Source organism: Bubalus bubalis, chromosome 1 (assembly GCF_019923935.1).
Source record: "Bubalus bubalis isolate 160015118507 breed Murrah chromosome 1, NDDB_SH_1, whole genome shotgun sequence".
NCBI classification, from domain to species: domain Eukaryota; kingdom Metazoa; phylum Chordata; class Mammalia; order Artiodactyla; family Bovidae; genus Bubalus; species Bubalus bubalis.
Genome location: NC_059157.1, coordinates 5,639,876 through 5,652,152, shown reverse-complemented (window position 1 = coordinate 5,652,152; position 12,277 = coordinate 5,639,876). Strand labels below are relative to the sequence as shown.

At 46.0% G+C, this 12,277-nt stretch overlaps 1 long non-coding RNA gene across 4 annotated transcripts; it reads right to left on the bottom strand.

Annotated features, from left to right (window-relative positions):
* Window positions 1-287: 287 nt before the first annotated feature.
* On the bottom strand, window positions 288-10,761 carry LOC102402353. 4 transcript variants are annotated; one of them, XR_006543039.2, is made up of 4 exons: window positions 10,386-10,761; window positions 8,797-8,946; window positions 7,276-7,345; window positions 288-894 (listed from the first exon to the last, which is right to left on the bottom strand). It is a non-coding gene; the product is annotated as an uncharacterized LOC102402353 (long non-coding RNA). The 4 variants fall into 4 exon arrangements; XR_006543057.2 differs by lacking the exon at window positions 10,386-10,761 and adding an exon at window positions 9,036-10,377; XR_006543047.2 differs by lacking the exons at window positions 8,797-8,946; window positions 10,386-10,761 and adding an exon at window positions 9,019-10,377.
* Window positions 10,762-12,277: the final 1,516 nt, after the last annotated feature.

Below are 12,277 nucleotides of genomic sequence, written 5' to 3'. Positions count from 1 at the left end.
AATTATTTTTTTTAATTTTATTGAAGTGTGGTTGATTTACAACATAGTGTTAATTTCGTCTGTACAGCAAGTGTTAGTTGCTCAGTTGTCTCTGACTCTTGGTGACCCCATGGACTATAGCCCTCCAGGCTTCTCTGTCCGTGGGATTTCCCAGGCAAGAGCGCTAGAGTAGGTTGCCTTTCTCTTCTCCAGGGGATCTTCCTGACCCAGGGATCAAACCCTGGTGTCCTGCATTGCAGGCAGATTCTTTACCATCTGAGCCACCAGGGAAGCCCCTGTACAGCAAAGTGACTCCGTTATCATAAATCATATACATTCTTTTTCATATTCTTTTCCATTATGGCTTATCACAGGATATTGGATATAGTTCCCCGTGCTATATAGTAGGACCTTGTTTATCCATTCTATGTATAATGGTTTGTATTTGCTCACCCATTCCATCCTTTCCCCACTTCCCGCCCCCTTGCCCACCATAAGCCTGTTCTCTATGCCTGTGAGTCTGTTTCTGTTCTATAGATACGTTTACTTGTGCAATATGTCAGATTCCACATATAAAGGAGAGCATATATTTGTCTCTCCCTGCCTGTCTTATTTCATTTAGTATGATCATCTCTAGGTCCATTCATGTTGCTGCATGTAACGGTATTTCATTCCTTTTGATGGCTGGGAAGTATTCCATGGTCTGTATACACCGCATAAGAAGAGTGATTTTATGTGAAGGGTGTTCTCTATGGCCTAAGACCCACAGACCCTAGGACGCTGCCTGACTCTCCACATTAGCCCTGAATTGGAGCTTTGAAAGAGGTCGATGAAAGGAAAGTTCAGAGGGCAGGGTTCTTGTTTGGTCCACTGATGTGTCCTAAGGACCTGACGCAGTCAGTGCTCAGTAAATACCTGTGGATGAACAAAGGGAGAAACTGCCATAAGTGACTAAACTTGGAGCAGCTCCACCCCCAGGGAAGGAATGACCTGGTGTTTAAAGCAGTGATGTAGGTGTCTCTTGGATTCTATTTCCAGTTCTCATCCTGCAGGTTATGGCCAGGAGCTGAGTTTTCCTAGGCCTGATTTTCATCATCTGAAGATGCATGCTATTAGCACCTATTTTCTTAAGGGTTGTTTGAAGGATTAAATGAGACAAGACTGGAAAACATTTAATACAGTGCCAGGCACACAGACGAATTGCCAAGAGGAAGAAAAGCAAAAAAAAAAAAACAAACATGGGGAGCGGATGGTCACGTGAGCCAGAGGTCCTTTGGCTCATGGAATGCACTTATGTTCTCTTTATAGGGATAACTGACAGAAATTCAGCCATCCATCCAGCAAGTGTCTTTTAGGCAGTTTCTCTGTACCAGACATTGACCGAGACACACATGATGCTTCAGGGAACAAAACAAAAGACCATCAGGAAACTTACCTTCTGGAGGAACAAATACGTAAGCAATGGACAAGTAAATTATAAGGTACATGAGCAGGCAACTAAATACTTTAGAAAATTAAAAAGAGGAGCAGGGTGAGAATGATCAGTAGTGTGGGGGCAGGAGGTCGAGTGCAATATTTAAGAGTGGTTAGGCTGCGGGTTCTCGAGAAGGTGACGTTTGAGCAAAGGCTTGAAGAAGGTAAGAAAATTGGTCATGTGGGAATCTGGGAGAAGAGCACTACAGGCAAAAAGAACAGCCAGAGCAAAGGCCCTGTGAAGGGATATGACAGGTGCATTTAAAAACCTGCAAAGGAAGCAACCTAAGTGTCTGAAAACATGTGAATAGGTAAGGAAGTGTGGTACATATATATACAGTGGAATACTGGGGAAAAAAGAGCAAAAGTGTTAGTTGTTCAGTTGTGTCTGACTCTTTGCAACCCTATGGACTGTAGCCTGCCCAAGGAAGGCTACTGGAGAGGGTAGCCATTCCCCTCCCCAAGGGGTCTTCCCATCCCAGGGATTGAACCCTGCTCTCCTGCATTACTCTTGCCTGGAAAATCCCATGGATGGAGGAGCCTGGTGGGCTGCAGTCCATGGGGTCGCGAAGAGTCAGACACGACTGAGCGACTTCACTTTCACTATTCACTTTCATGCATTGGAGAAGGAAATGGCAACCCACTCCAGTGTTCTTGCCTGGAGAATCCCAGGGACGGGGGAGCCTGGTGGGCTGCCATCTATGGGGTCACACAGAGTCGGACACGACTAAAGCGACTTAGCAGCAGCAGCAGCAGCTCCTGCATTGCAGGTAGATTCTTTACCATCTGAGCCACCATCAACAGGATAAAGGATCAAGAAGATATGGTACATATATACAATGGAACAGTACTCAACTGCAAAAAAGAAATAATGCCATTTGCAGCAAGATGGATGGACCTGGAGGTTATCATACCAAGTGAAGTAAGTCAGAGAGAGAAAAACAAATATCATATGATATGGCTTACATGTGGAATCTAAAAATATGGTACAAATGAACTTATTTACAAAACAGAAATAGTCACAGATATATAGAAAACAAACTTGTGATACCAAGGGGGAAGAGGAAAAGGCATAAATTAGAATTTGGGATTGACATATACACACTACTATATATAAAACAGAATAACAACAAGGACCTACTGTATAGCACAGGGAACTCACTCAATAATCAGTAATACCCTACATAGGAAAAGAATCTATAAACGAGCAGATATATGGATATGGATAAGTGCTTCACTTTGTTGTACACCTGAAACTAACACAACAGTGTAAATCAATTATATTCCAATAAAAATTAATTTAAAATAATAATAAAGATCTGCCAAGCACTAAAATAAGGCTGGAGTAGAGTGAGGTGAAGTGGTGTAGATTATTTAGAAGCTTTTAAACCATTGCAAGGACTTCAATACTTATTCTGAAAGGGTTTGAGCAAAGGAGTTGTGTAAATGGCTTAGGTTTTATAAGGGTTATTCTGGCTGTTGGGTTTGAGAACAGGCGGCAGGGACTCAAGGAGAGAATCAGGGAGACTTACTACAAGGGCCGCTACAGTGACATGGACAGGAGAGGGCAGTGGCGTGGGCCAGGGTGGTGGAACCTGGGAGAGGACAGAATGTGGACAGATCCAGATATATCTCAAGGCTATCAGAATGGGCAGGAGCCTGCAAGGTGCAACCAGGAAGAAAGAAAGAAAGAAGCAAAGCAAAAAGGAACATGATTCAAAAAGGTGTCTTATCTTTATAGTCTGGGACTGATGAACCTTAATAGGGGAAGAAGAAGGAAAGAAAGGGCACTTATGGGAAAACAAGTGACTTTTGGGAAAGATAAATGGCCCTCCAGGAGAACAGGTGATAGGTACAGTTTTGTGACAATGTCTGTGTAGATATGGCTCCAACTTCTCGTATGAGTAATGAGTCCATCTTCCCTGGTTATACATTCCTGGAAATTTTACTACCGTTGAGTTCTTCTGAGAGTCTCTGCTCTTAGGCAGATAAAAAGAGTTCAAGGGAAAAAGAAGTTTATTCTCAAATGACTTCATTTCAAAATAATATTTATGTCTCAATGGCATATTCTGAACGCTGCCACTGTGTTCTGCTACCTTTATTTTAGAGATACATACTGGAATATCTCAAAGTAAAATATATGAATGTAATCTGTTTCAAATAATCAAGAAAAAGTAAGAGAAGTGAATGGGCATTGGGTAAGACAAGATTGCTCGTAAATAGGTAACTGCTGATGAATGCATGGGGGTTATTATATTTCTCTCCGAATATTTTTAAAAGTTTTAAATTTTTCCATCATAAAAAGTACAGAAGGACTACCCTGATGGTCCAGTGGTTAAGCCTCCACGCTTCCATTGCAGTGGGGCTCAGATTTGATCCCTGGGATAAGATCCCACAAGCCTCATGGTGCAGCAAAAAAGAAAAAAAAAGAAAAAAGCAAAGAAGCAAAACAAAAAGGAAACAAAATAAAGCACAGTAGTACATATGATTTTTAATTAATTGCTATTAGTGAGCACATATTCCAAGCACCATGCTAGCCACTTTACATTTATTACCTCTTTAATCTTCCCAACAACCCTGAGAAGTAGGTTCTATTATTATTCCCATTTTATAGATGAGAAGCACAAGATACATTGCCAAGAACACAGAGGCCATTAGAGGTCAGAACTACTAGTGTCTGAACCCTCCTACACTGGCTCCAAAGCCTATTCTCCCAAAATTCTAGACAAGTTATTTATTGGATCCATGCGGCTTACCAATCTGGGAACTCCATTCTCAGCTACAAAGCCTCTTTCCTAGTTAATATGCTGCTCTGGTGATATCTTACTGGGGGGTCACCTCCTGGGTCTTTGTATTCTACATTATTATTCATTCCTTTTTCTCACCCACAATATAAAAATTAAGCTTAGTTAAATCCTTCTGTATCTGAATGCATTTTTTATCAATCTTCTCCTTTCTGCTTTAGTCCAAAATATAACAATAACAAGAAATCTTTTAGAGGAGAAGAAAAAGACCCAATGGCTTGTATAAAACATGAGCATTTGAGTCCTGTTAATCTCCAGCATACAATTTTAACTTGGCAGGGATAGCTTCAGGTCAGGAGCCAGTATTTTTAAGCATCACTGTGTACAAAGGATTTTACATCAGCAGTATTAGCATAATCTTTAAACAGACATCAGAAAACAAAACCAAAAGCTACAAGGAACCTTGAGAGGTCATCTCATCCCCCGCTGCTCTAGGAAGGGGTGGGCCTGAGCCAGCCAACAGCGGCAGCTTTCTAATCTTTCATCTCTTCAGAAGGAATGTTTTAAGGTTCTTTGTTAATGCTTTATGGTTTACACTGCTTATTTTAGGGGAATTAATATCTGGATATGGCATTTTTTACTTTGATAAAGCTTTTCTCCTATTTACTAACAGGTCACATGGATGACACTATAATAGTAACTATAATTATAATAGTATTAATAAACCTATATAGATATAGAAATATGAAATAATAAAATCCAAATCAATTGAATTTTCTGGACTTAGCAACCAAGCTCCTAGAGAATTCATTAATGTGAAAAAGCCCACATTCATCTCTCAACAAAACAGCCACTCTCTGTATAGAGCAGGCAGTTAATATATTGATAACTTTATTTGAGGCTCAAAACCATTGTTGCATAGATAATATTACTGACTCTGAAACCAAGCAGCATCCTGTGGGGCCCTCCTGGGTACAAAAGCTCCTCTGTGTGCCCATTTGTTGTTTATAGAAAAAGGCTTTAGACTCTTAGACGGTCCCTAAGCTCCAAAGAAAAGGCAGGTGCAGTTACTAATTAGGGAAGTATGAGATTCCAGAAACAAAAGAAAGCAGTTAAAGAAGAAAAAGAATGACAACACTATAGTGATGAAACAGTCCTGCGTTCCCTCAAGAAAAATACACAACGATCTGATGCATACTGATGCTTCTGAACTGTGGTGCCGGAGAAGACTCTTGAGAGCCCCTTGGACTGCAAGGAGATCCAACCAGTCCCATCCTAAAGGAGATCAGTCCTGGGTGTTCGTTGGAAAGACTGATGCTGAAGCTGAAACTCCAATACTTTTGCCACCTGTTGCAAAGAACTGACTCATTGGAAAACATCCTGATGCTGGGAAAGATTGAGGGCAGGAGGAGAAGGGGATGACAGGGGATGAGATGGTTGGATGGCATCACCGATTCAATGGACATGAATTTGAGTAAGCTCTGGGAGTTGGTGATGGACAGGGAGGCCTGGCATGCCGCAGTCCATGGGGTTGCAAAGACTGAGCGACTGAACTGATGTGTATCTCTGAGTAGTTCTGCAGGAACTAAGACATCCCCCCAACCCAGGTGGAGGATGGTCACTATAGGCTGAGCACTAGCACAAGAGCCCAGATTGGCTGGAACCAGAATGCTGATGATTAAGATTCCTGAAACATCACCCTGTCACCTCCCACAAACCAATCAGAAGAAAGTCAGGCACCCTTCAGCCCTCCCCTCAAAGGCTACCTTTAAAAGCCTTCTCCTGAAGACTGTCTGGGAGTCTGGGCCCTTTGAGCATGAGCTGCCCATACTCCCTGCTATGTGCCCTGCAATAAACACTGTCTTTTTTCTTTCGCCACAACCCAGTGTCAGTAAATTGGCTTTGCTGCGAGGCAGAAAATGGACCCAAGTTTGTTCCAGTAACAACTCCAATTTATGGATAAGAAAAAGGAGGGTTTTTTCCTCCTTTTTCTTAAATAACAATTTAAACCAATCAGAGGGTGGTTGATGAGCCATCAGAGGCTCATCAATCATGAGCTGATTGATCACAAAAACTGCAGCTCCCCTCCCACACCTGACCTTTAAAAATGCTTTCCTGAAACCCAACAGGAAGTTTGGGCTTCCAGAGAACTAGCTGTCCCTGGATGCCTTGTCTGATGCCCTGCAATAGAGACTGTACTTTCCTTCACCAGAGCCTGGTGTCAGCAGATTGGCTTTAACTGGGCACTCAGGCAGGTGGACCCAAGTTCAGTAACATCGTGAGGATGAAACTAGAAGATGTTAAGAAAAGTACTTGAAATACTGCCCCAGGTACTACGTAAGCGTTGTCTGTTGTTGTTCAGGCACCAAGTCATGTCCAGCCCCGTGACCCCATGGACTGCAGCACTCCAGGCTTCCCTGTCCCCCACCATCTCCCGGAGTTTGCCCACGTTCATGTTCATTGAATTGGCGATGCCATGCAACCATCTCATCCTCTGTCACATCAGCTATTGCTATTACAATTACTGTTACTCTTCTAGTCCCCAAATTCAGCTTTCTAAATTTATGCTGCAGTTTCTGGATCCCCTACTGGCACAGAAAGACTAGCTGGCTAAACGTCACTGAAAATGTACTTCCTTGAAGACTTAGAGCAGGAATTATGCAACTACAGCCCACTGACCAAATCTGCCTCTGCATTTCCAACTCCCGCGCCAGGTCACGCCCTGCCACGGCCGCTTGCTTAAGTATTGTTTATAGCTGCCTTTGCACTAGAAGGGCAGAACAGAGAAGCAGCAACTGAGACCATATGGCCCATAAAGCCAAAAATATTAACTCTCCAGCTCTTTACAGAAAAAAACTGGCTGAATCCCAAGCTAAAGTCATTTTTGTTCAAAACAACATAATTAGGCTTTTAAAATTCAAGGTACATGGCTTTCATGCAATTCTAAAGAAACTACCAAGATACCCATGACCCTTCCTCCTTGGTCCCAGAGATCAAAGCTGAGCCTCAAATAACTAGACAGAGAAAAGCATTACAGCCTCTGCTAACCACAGCCAAGAGTTCCACCCCCTGTACTTACTGGTGACGGTAAAAACAACTCTCTTGGTTTTTCCAAGGTCATGAACAAACTGCTCTTCATTGCCGTCTTCCTGAAACAGAGATATTTTAAGTCACTATCAGCGCTAAGTCACTGTTTGTATTGGTGTGTGTGTGTGTGCGCTGACATGCGTGTGCCGCATGCTTGGCTGGATTCTGGGAATATGATTTTTGTTCCCAAGAACAATAAGATTTCTTTTCTCACAAAGTTTACATCCTAACAGAGGGATTTAAAAGCTCAGAAAAAAATATTTTTAAAAGGAGATCATTTCTTATAGTGATAAGAGATATGAAGGGAAAAAAACTGCTCTGGGATGGAGAGAGATAGGGGGTCTCCTTACAATTGGGCGCTAGGGAAGACTCCTTCAGAAAGAGGCATTTTGCTGAAACCTGAGTGACAGGAGGAAGCCAATTTGCACACAAATGAAAAAGGACAGAGCAGAGCAAAGACACCTGCGGAAAGGAGCTTGATAGTCTGAGGAAGAAAAAGAACACAGTTTGGCTTGCACGTAAGCAGTACGAGGTGGGACGGGGCGGGGCCGGCGTTAGCCTTTCATCCACTCTCAGGTGGGCAGCCACAGGCAAGCCTTCCAGCTGAGAAAAGACATGACCTGATTTACATCAGAAAAAGATCAATTCCGTCAGCAGTGACTGCAATTATGGCAGGCCCTTTTGGGCCCAGAACGAGCTCCTATCTAACACTCAGAAATTAATTTTCTGAGGAGGCACACATGCTGACAAAGCAAGACAGTATATTGGGAAAGGGCACCCGGGTAGAGACGGTAGGGGAGCCCAGGAGAACCCAGGAGAGGGTAGGGGAGCCCAGGAGAACTGCCCTGCCACGTGGCTCGAAGTTGCAGGTTTAATAGAGATGGTTTAGTTTCTGGGTTGTCTCTGGCCAGTCATCTTGCTTGGCCCATATTTGTTCTGACTCAGGGTCCTTCCTGGTGGCGAGTGCTTCTCTCAGCCAAGGTGGACTCCAGCGCAAAGGATTCTGGGAGGTTAGCAGGACATATTATGGGTTGGCATCTTCTCCCGGCTTTTGTTCCCTCTGAATCCTCCCAGGAGCAGCACCATGCGTCTTGTCGGGGCCTTCTGTTGGGAGACAACTCATGCAAGGGGCCATCATCATGCCTGAGCAAGGCACTTAGTTTCAATCAACAATTCCCCAACAAAATGAATGGTGCTTGGGAAGCAATTTAAAGTAGAGGCAGGAAGACCAGAGATTTGCCTCTTGCAGGAACTCGGGGAGACTGTCAGCTGTAGTGGAGGTGAAGGGCAGCGCTGTGCAGGGGATATTTGGAGAACACAGTAAGTTAAGTTTTGGAAGGAGGAGCTGTGGGAAAGCAAACAGGAAGATGAGTGCCTCCAACCAGTCTTATGGATTTTCTGAGATCCACTCGTTTGTTCATTCAACAAATGTTTATCGGGAACACACATTGTGCCAGGTACTGTTCTAGACACCAGGGATCATAGCAACAAAATTAGCAGGAAAAATCCTTACCCTGGGGACTTTCTTGGTAGTCCAGTGGTTAGGAATCTGCACATCAACTGCCATTGGCCTGGGTTCGATCCCTGGTCAGGTAACTAAGATCACATATGCCAAGCAGCACAGCCAAAAAAAAAAAAATCCTACTCTGATGGAATTTATACTCTAGGAGGGAATAGAAAATTCAGAGTATTAGAGGGGAAGACTTTGGGAAGGAAGACAAAGGGAATCATTTACCAAATCCTTCAATTCACCGATTCTGTCTCCTAAACATTCCTTGCAGTGGTTCAAGCTGAAAACAGTTGGCAGCTGCATTACAGCCGTCTTCAGGGTGGTAATCAAATAGGAGGCTGTTAGGCTGATACGGTCCAAGGTCCTGGCAGCCTGAGTCAGCAAACCAAAATCTAAGGCTGAAATGCCTCAAGGTTATTAAAGCTAAACTAAGGACAGCCAATCACATTCACCCAGCTGGGCTGTAAGCTGTATCCAACCAGCAGGTCCCTGTCTTGCTTCCTACAAGCCAGTCTCTGAGCTCCAGCTGGTGAAGCTGCCTAAACACAGTTTGGTGCTGGCTGATTTGAATTAAAAAAATGTCCAAATAAACTCTTAAAATATTTGAAATGCCTAAGTTTATCTTTCAACACGGAGCATACTCGAAAGACACTGAGAGGGGACACTCCCCACTGGGCAGATCTGCAAACAACGCCTCTGGTCCTTCACTTTGGACAGAAGTGAGACTGTATCAGTATTCCTGGGCAGTAGCCAAAGGTCTGGGCTTTAGTCAGGGGTCTGGAAAGAAAAAATCTGGAAGATCAGAGATGAGACAATCTGGAGTGGAGGCACGCAGAGGCACACACAGACCCTCCATAGAGAGGATGGACTTGCGTGTCACACGTTCACACCCACGAGAAACACCCACATGATACGCGGGTTGTGCATCCACTGAACAACCCAGGAGACAAAACGACTCGGTCAGCTGATGCTGTCAGCCATTGTCACTGGCCACCCAGAACTTAAAAGGTGCGTGATGGAATAAGTCATTGTGCCAGAGATGGGGGCCATAGACAGCCCAGCACTGTGGACTCCCACTTACCAAGGTGGATCAGCTGCCGCTGCCTCTGTGTGTCTCAGCAAGCTGCAAAGGGAGAGCCTGTAGCCCATCCTCACAGGTGTCAGGACTTCCCTCATGGTCCAGTGGTTAAAACTTATCACTGTCTACAGAGGGCACATGGGTTTGATCCTTGATCAGGGAACTAAGATCCCACATGTCGTGCAGCATGGCCGAAAGAAAAGGCAGCCTCACAGGTGAGGATTCCAATTCCAGGCGTGGGTTTGCCTTTCCTGCCAGCTCAGCGGTCTGTGGGTCCACAGGCATGGGACCCCTGACAACGCAACTTCTGAGTGCTGGCTTAAAAACTCAGGAGTTCCCCGGAGGATATCTGAAGCTGGCCCCCCAAACACTGAAGGCAAGGAAGAACCAAAGCCAGGCAGGTAGGTGGCAGATTTAATAAGCAAGGAAACTTACACAGGAGGACTGGCTTGGGCCAGTCCAGGAGGCATCTCCACCCTCTCAGCAGATCTTAACGTTCATACAGAGCCCTTACCCAGTTCAGTCGTGTGTTCCGTCCAGAAGTCTCAACACCTCATTGCTCTCTCTCCAGGCTGCATCCTTGAAAATGGGACTGTGGGAAAGGGGGGCGGAAGGTACAGTTCAAGGTTGGGGAGGGACTGAGGAGCCTCCGATTGCCTGGGGCCAGCTCAAGGGTCAGTCCAAGGTCGCATCTTCTTTAAAACCTCCCTCCACACTCCAGGCCTCCCCACTGACTCCTCCAATCCCACTTGCACCCTTGCTCCCTACAACGGGCTCTGAGAGGTCAGCAAGCCTTTCACCAGCATCAAGATGGCTTGTGGCTTGTTTGGCAGCAATAAGCACATGAAAAGAAAGCAGAGATCAGAACGATTCCCAAATTAAGTAACATCTTTTCCCCATCAAGAGCCGCATGACCCAAACCACGGATTTACCAAAGTTCCCTTGGCTGGGGGTGGATCACTCAGGGTATTTGCTTGTGTCTCCATGTGACTTTAACAAAGAAGACATACTCACAGATCCATCAGGTGTGAACATGCAACATCATGTTTAGACAACAAACACACAGGTGCCTCCTTGGGAAGCAAGCAGTGAGAACCCTCCCAGGCCATTTTAACTTGGAGGACGGCTTTTCTCCCTAGAGGCATTTCAGTGTACAGGGACGGCTGGCTTTGCCAGCTATTCAAGGCTTGCTGGGTGAACTGGGGGAGGGCTTCTACGTGGGCTAAAATAGCATCCAGGCCAATGGAGGGATGAAGGTGGTGGCCAGGTGATGGTACCAGCGGAAAAGAGAACAGACCCTCCTGTCCTCAAGGAGCGGGAGTTGGGCAGCTTTAGGACCTGACCTGGTTGAGCACACCACACATGCTGGCCGGGGGAGGCAGCCCTGTCAGGTGTGAGATGGACTGGGGTGGGGTCCACCAGACCAGGACCCCTCTCTCAGTGGGTGCACAGTCCACTCCAGGCATACTGCATCTCCACAGGCAGCTGGCAGCACCACAAGGGGTCCGGCGGAGACTGAGCAGTTCCCCCAGACACGGGAGTAGGAAGCAACCCTCCTACCTGGGTGGGACGTCCCACTGCAGCTTCCCATGGACGCCACCTGTCCCGGGCGTGGGGGCTTGGTGCTCCCACAGCACAGCACATTGCCCCGCGGTGAGAAGCAGGGCACTGCTGTCTGCTGACACTTCAGTACTTCATGGGGTTGTGATTTTTGGCAGGGCCCCCAGGCTGGCCTAGGGGGCAACAGTCCCTGCCGGTTGATCACTCAAGTGCATAAAGTCTGGGACAGCATCTTAGTCCACCCAGGCAGGCTGGTTGGACCTGTTAGTGATTTAATCTGCGGCCTGCAGGTTTGAGGGCAGAGGGAACCTCCTTTGAACACCATGCTCCTTTGCTAGTCTCACACATCCCAGCCTTTGACATGTGACCCCCATCACTGTTTGACGAGGGAGTCAGTTCATGGCGCTCTGCTTCTCTGATCAACTGAGGGTGGCGGCCTGGTTCATGTGGCGACAGGAAAGCTTGAGTTAGGCCAGAAGCAGTGTCCACGCAAATCAAAGCATATTTAGAACCCTCACTTAGTTGATATAATCCGGTTGCTGACCCGTTGCTGGTGGGGAACTCCTGGGGGTGGCCCTGGACTCCTCTGGCAGCTGCCGTGGGCACTGTTTAGAACAGGAGGTGCTGCTGCTGCATTAACCAACTCACTGTATTTCAAGGGCAATGCAGGGTCCTGGCAACACTCCACCCCATCCAGGTGCTGCGGCGGATGCCCTTCCTGTGCATCCCACCTACTGATGATTCTACTGAAGGGCGAGTAACCAGGGCTGGTACCTAAACTGGGGCATCAGCCTCCTGATTGCCAGGGGTGTCAGCGCCTCATGAGTGGGGACATGGAAGACAAGT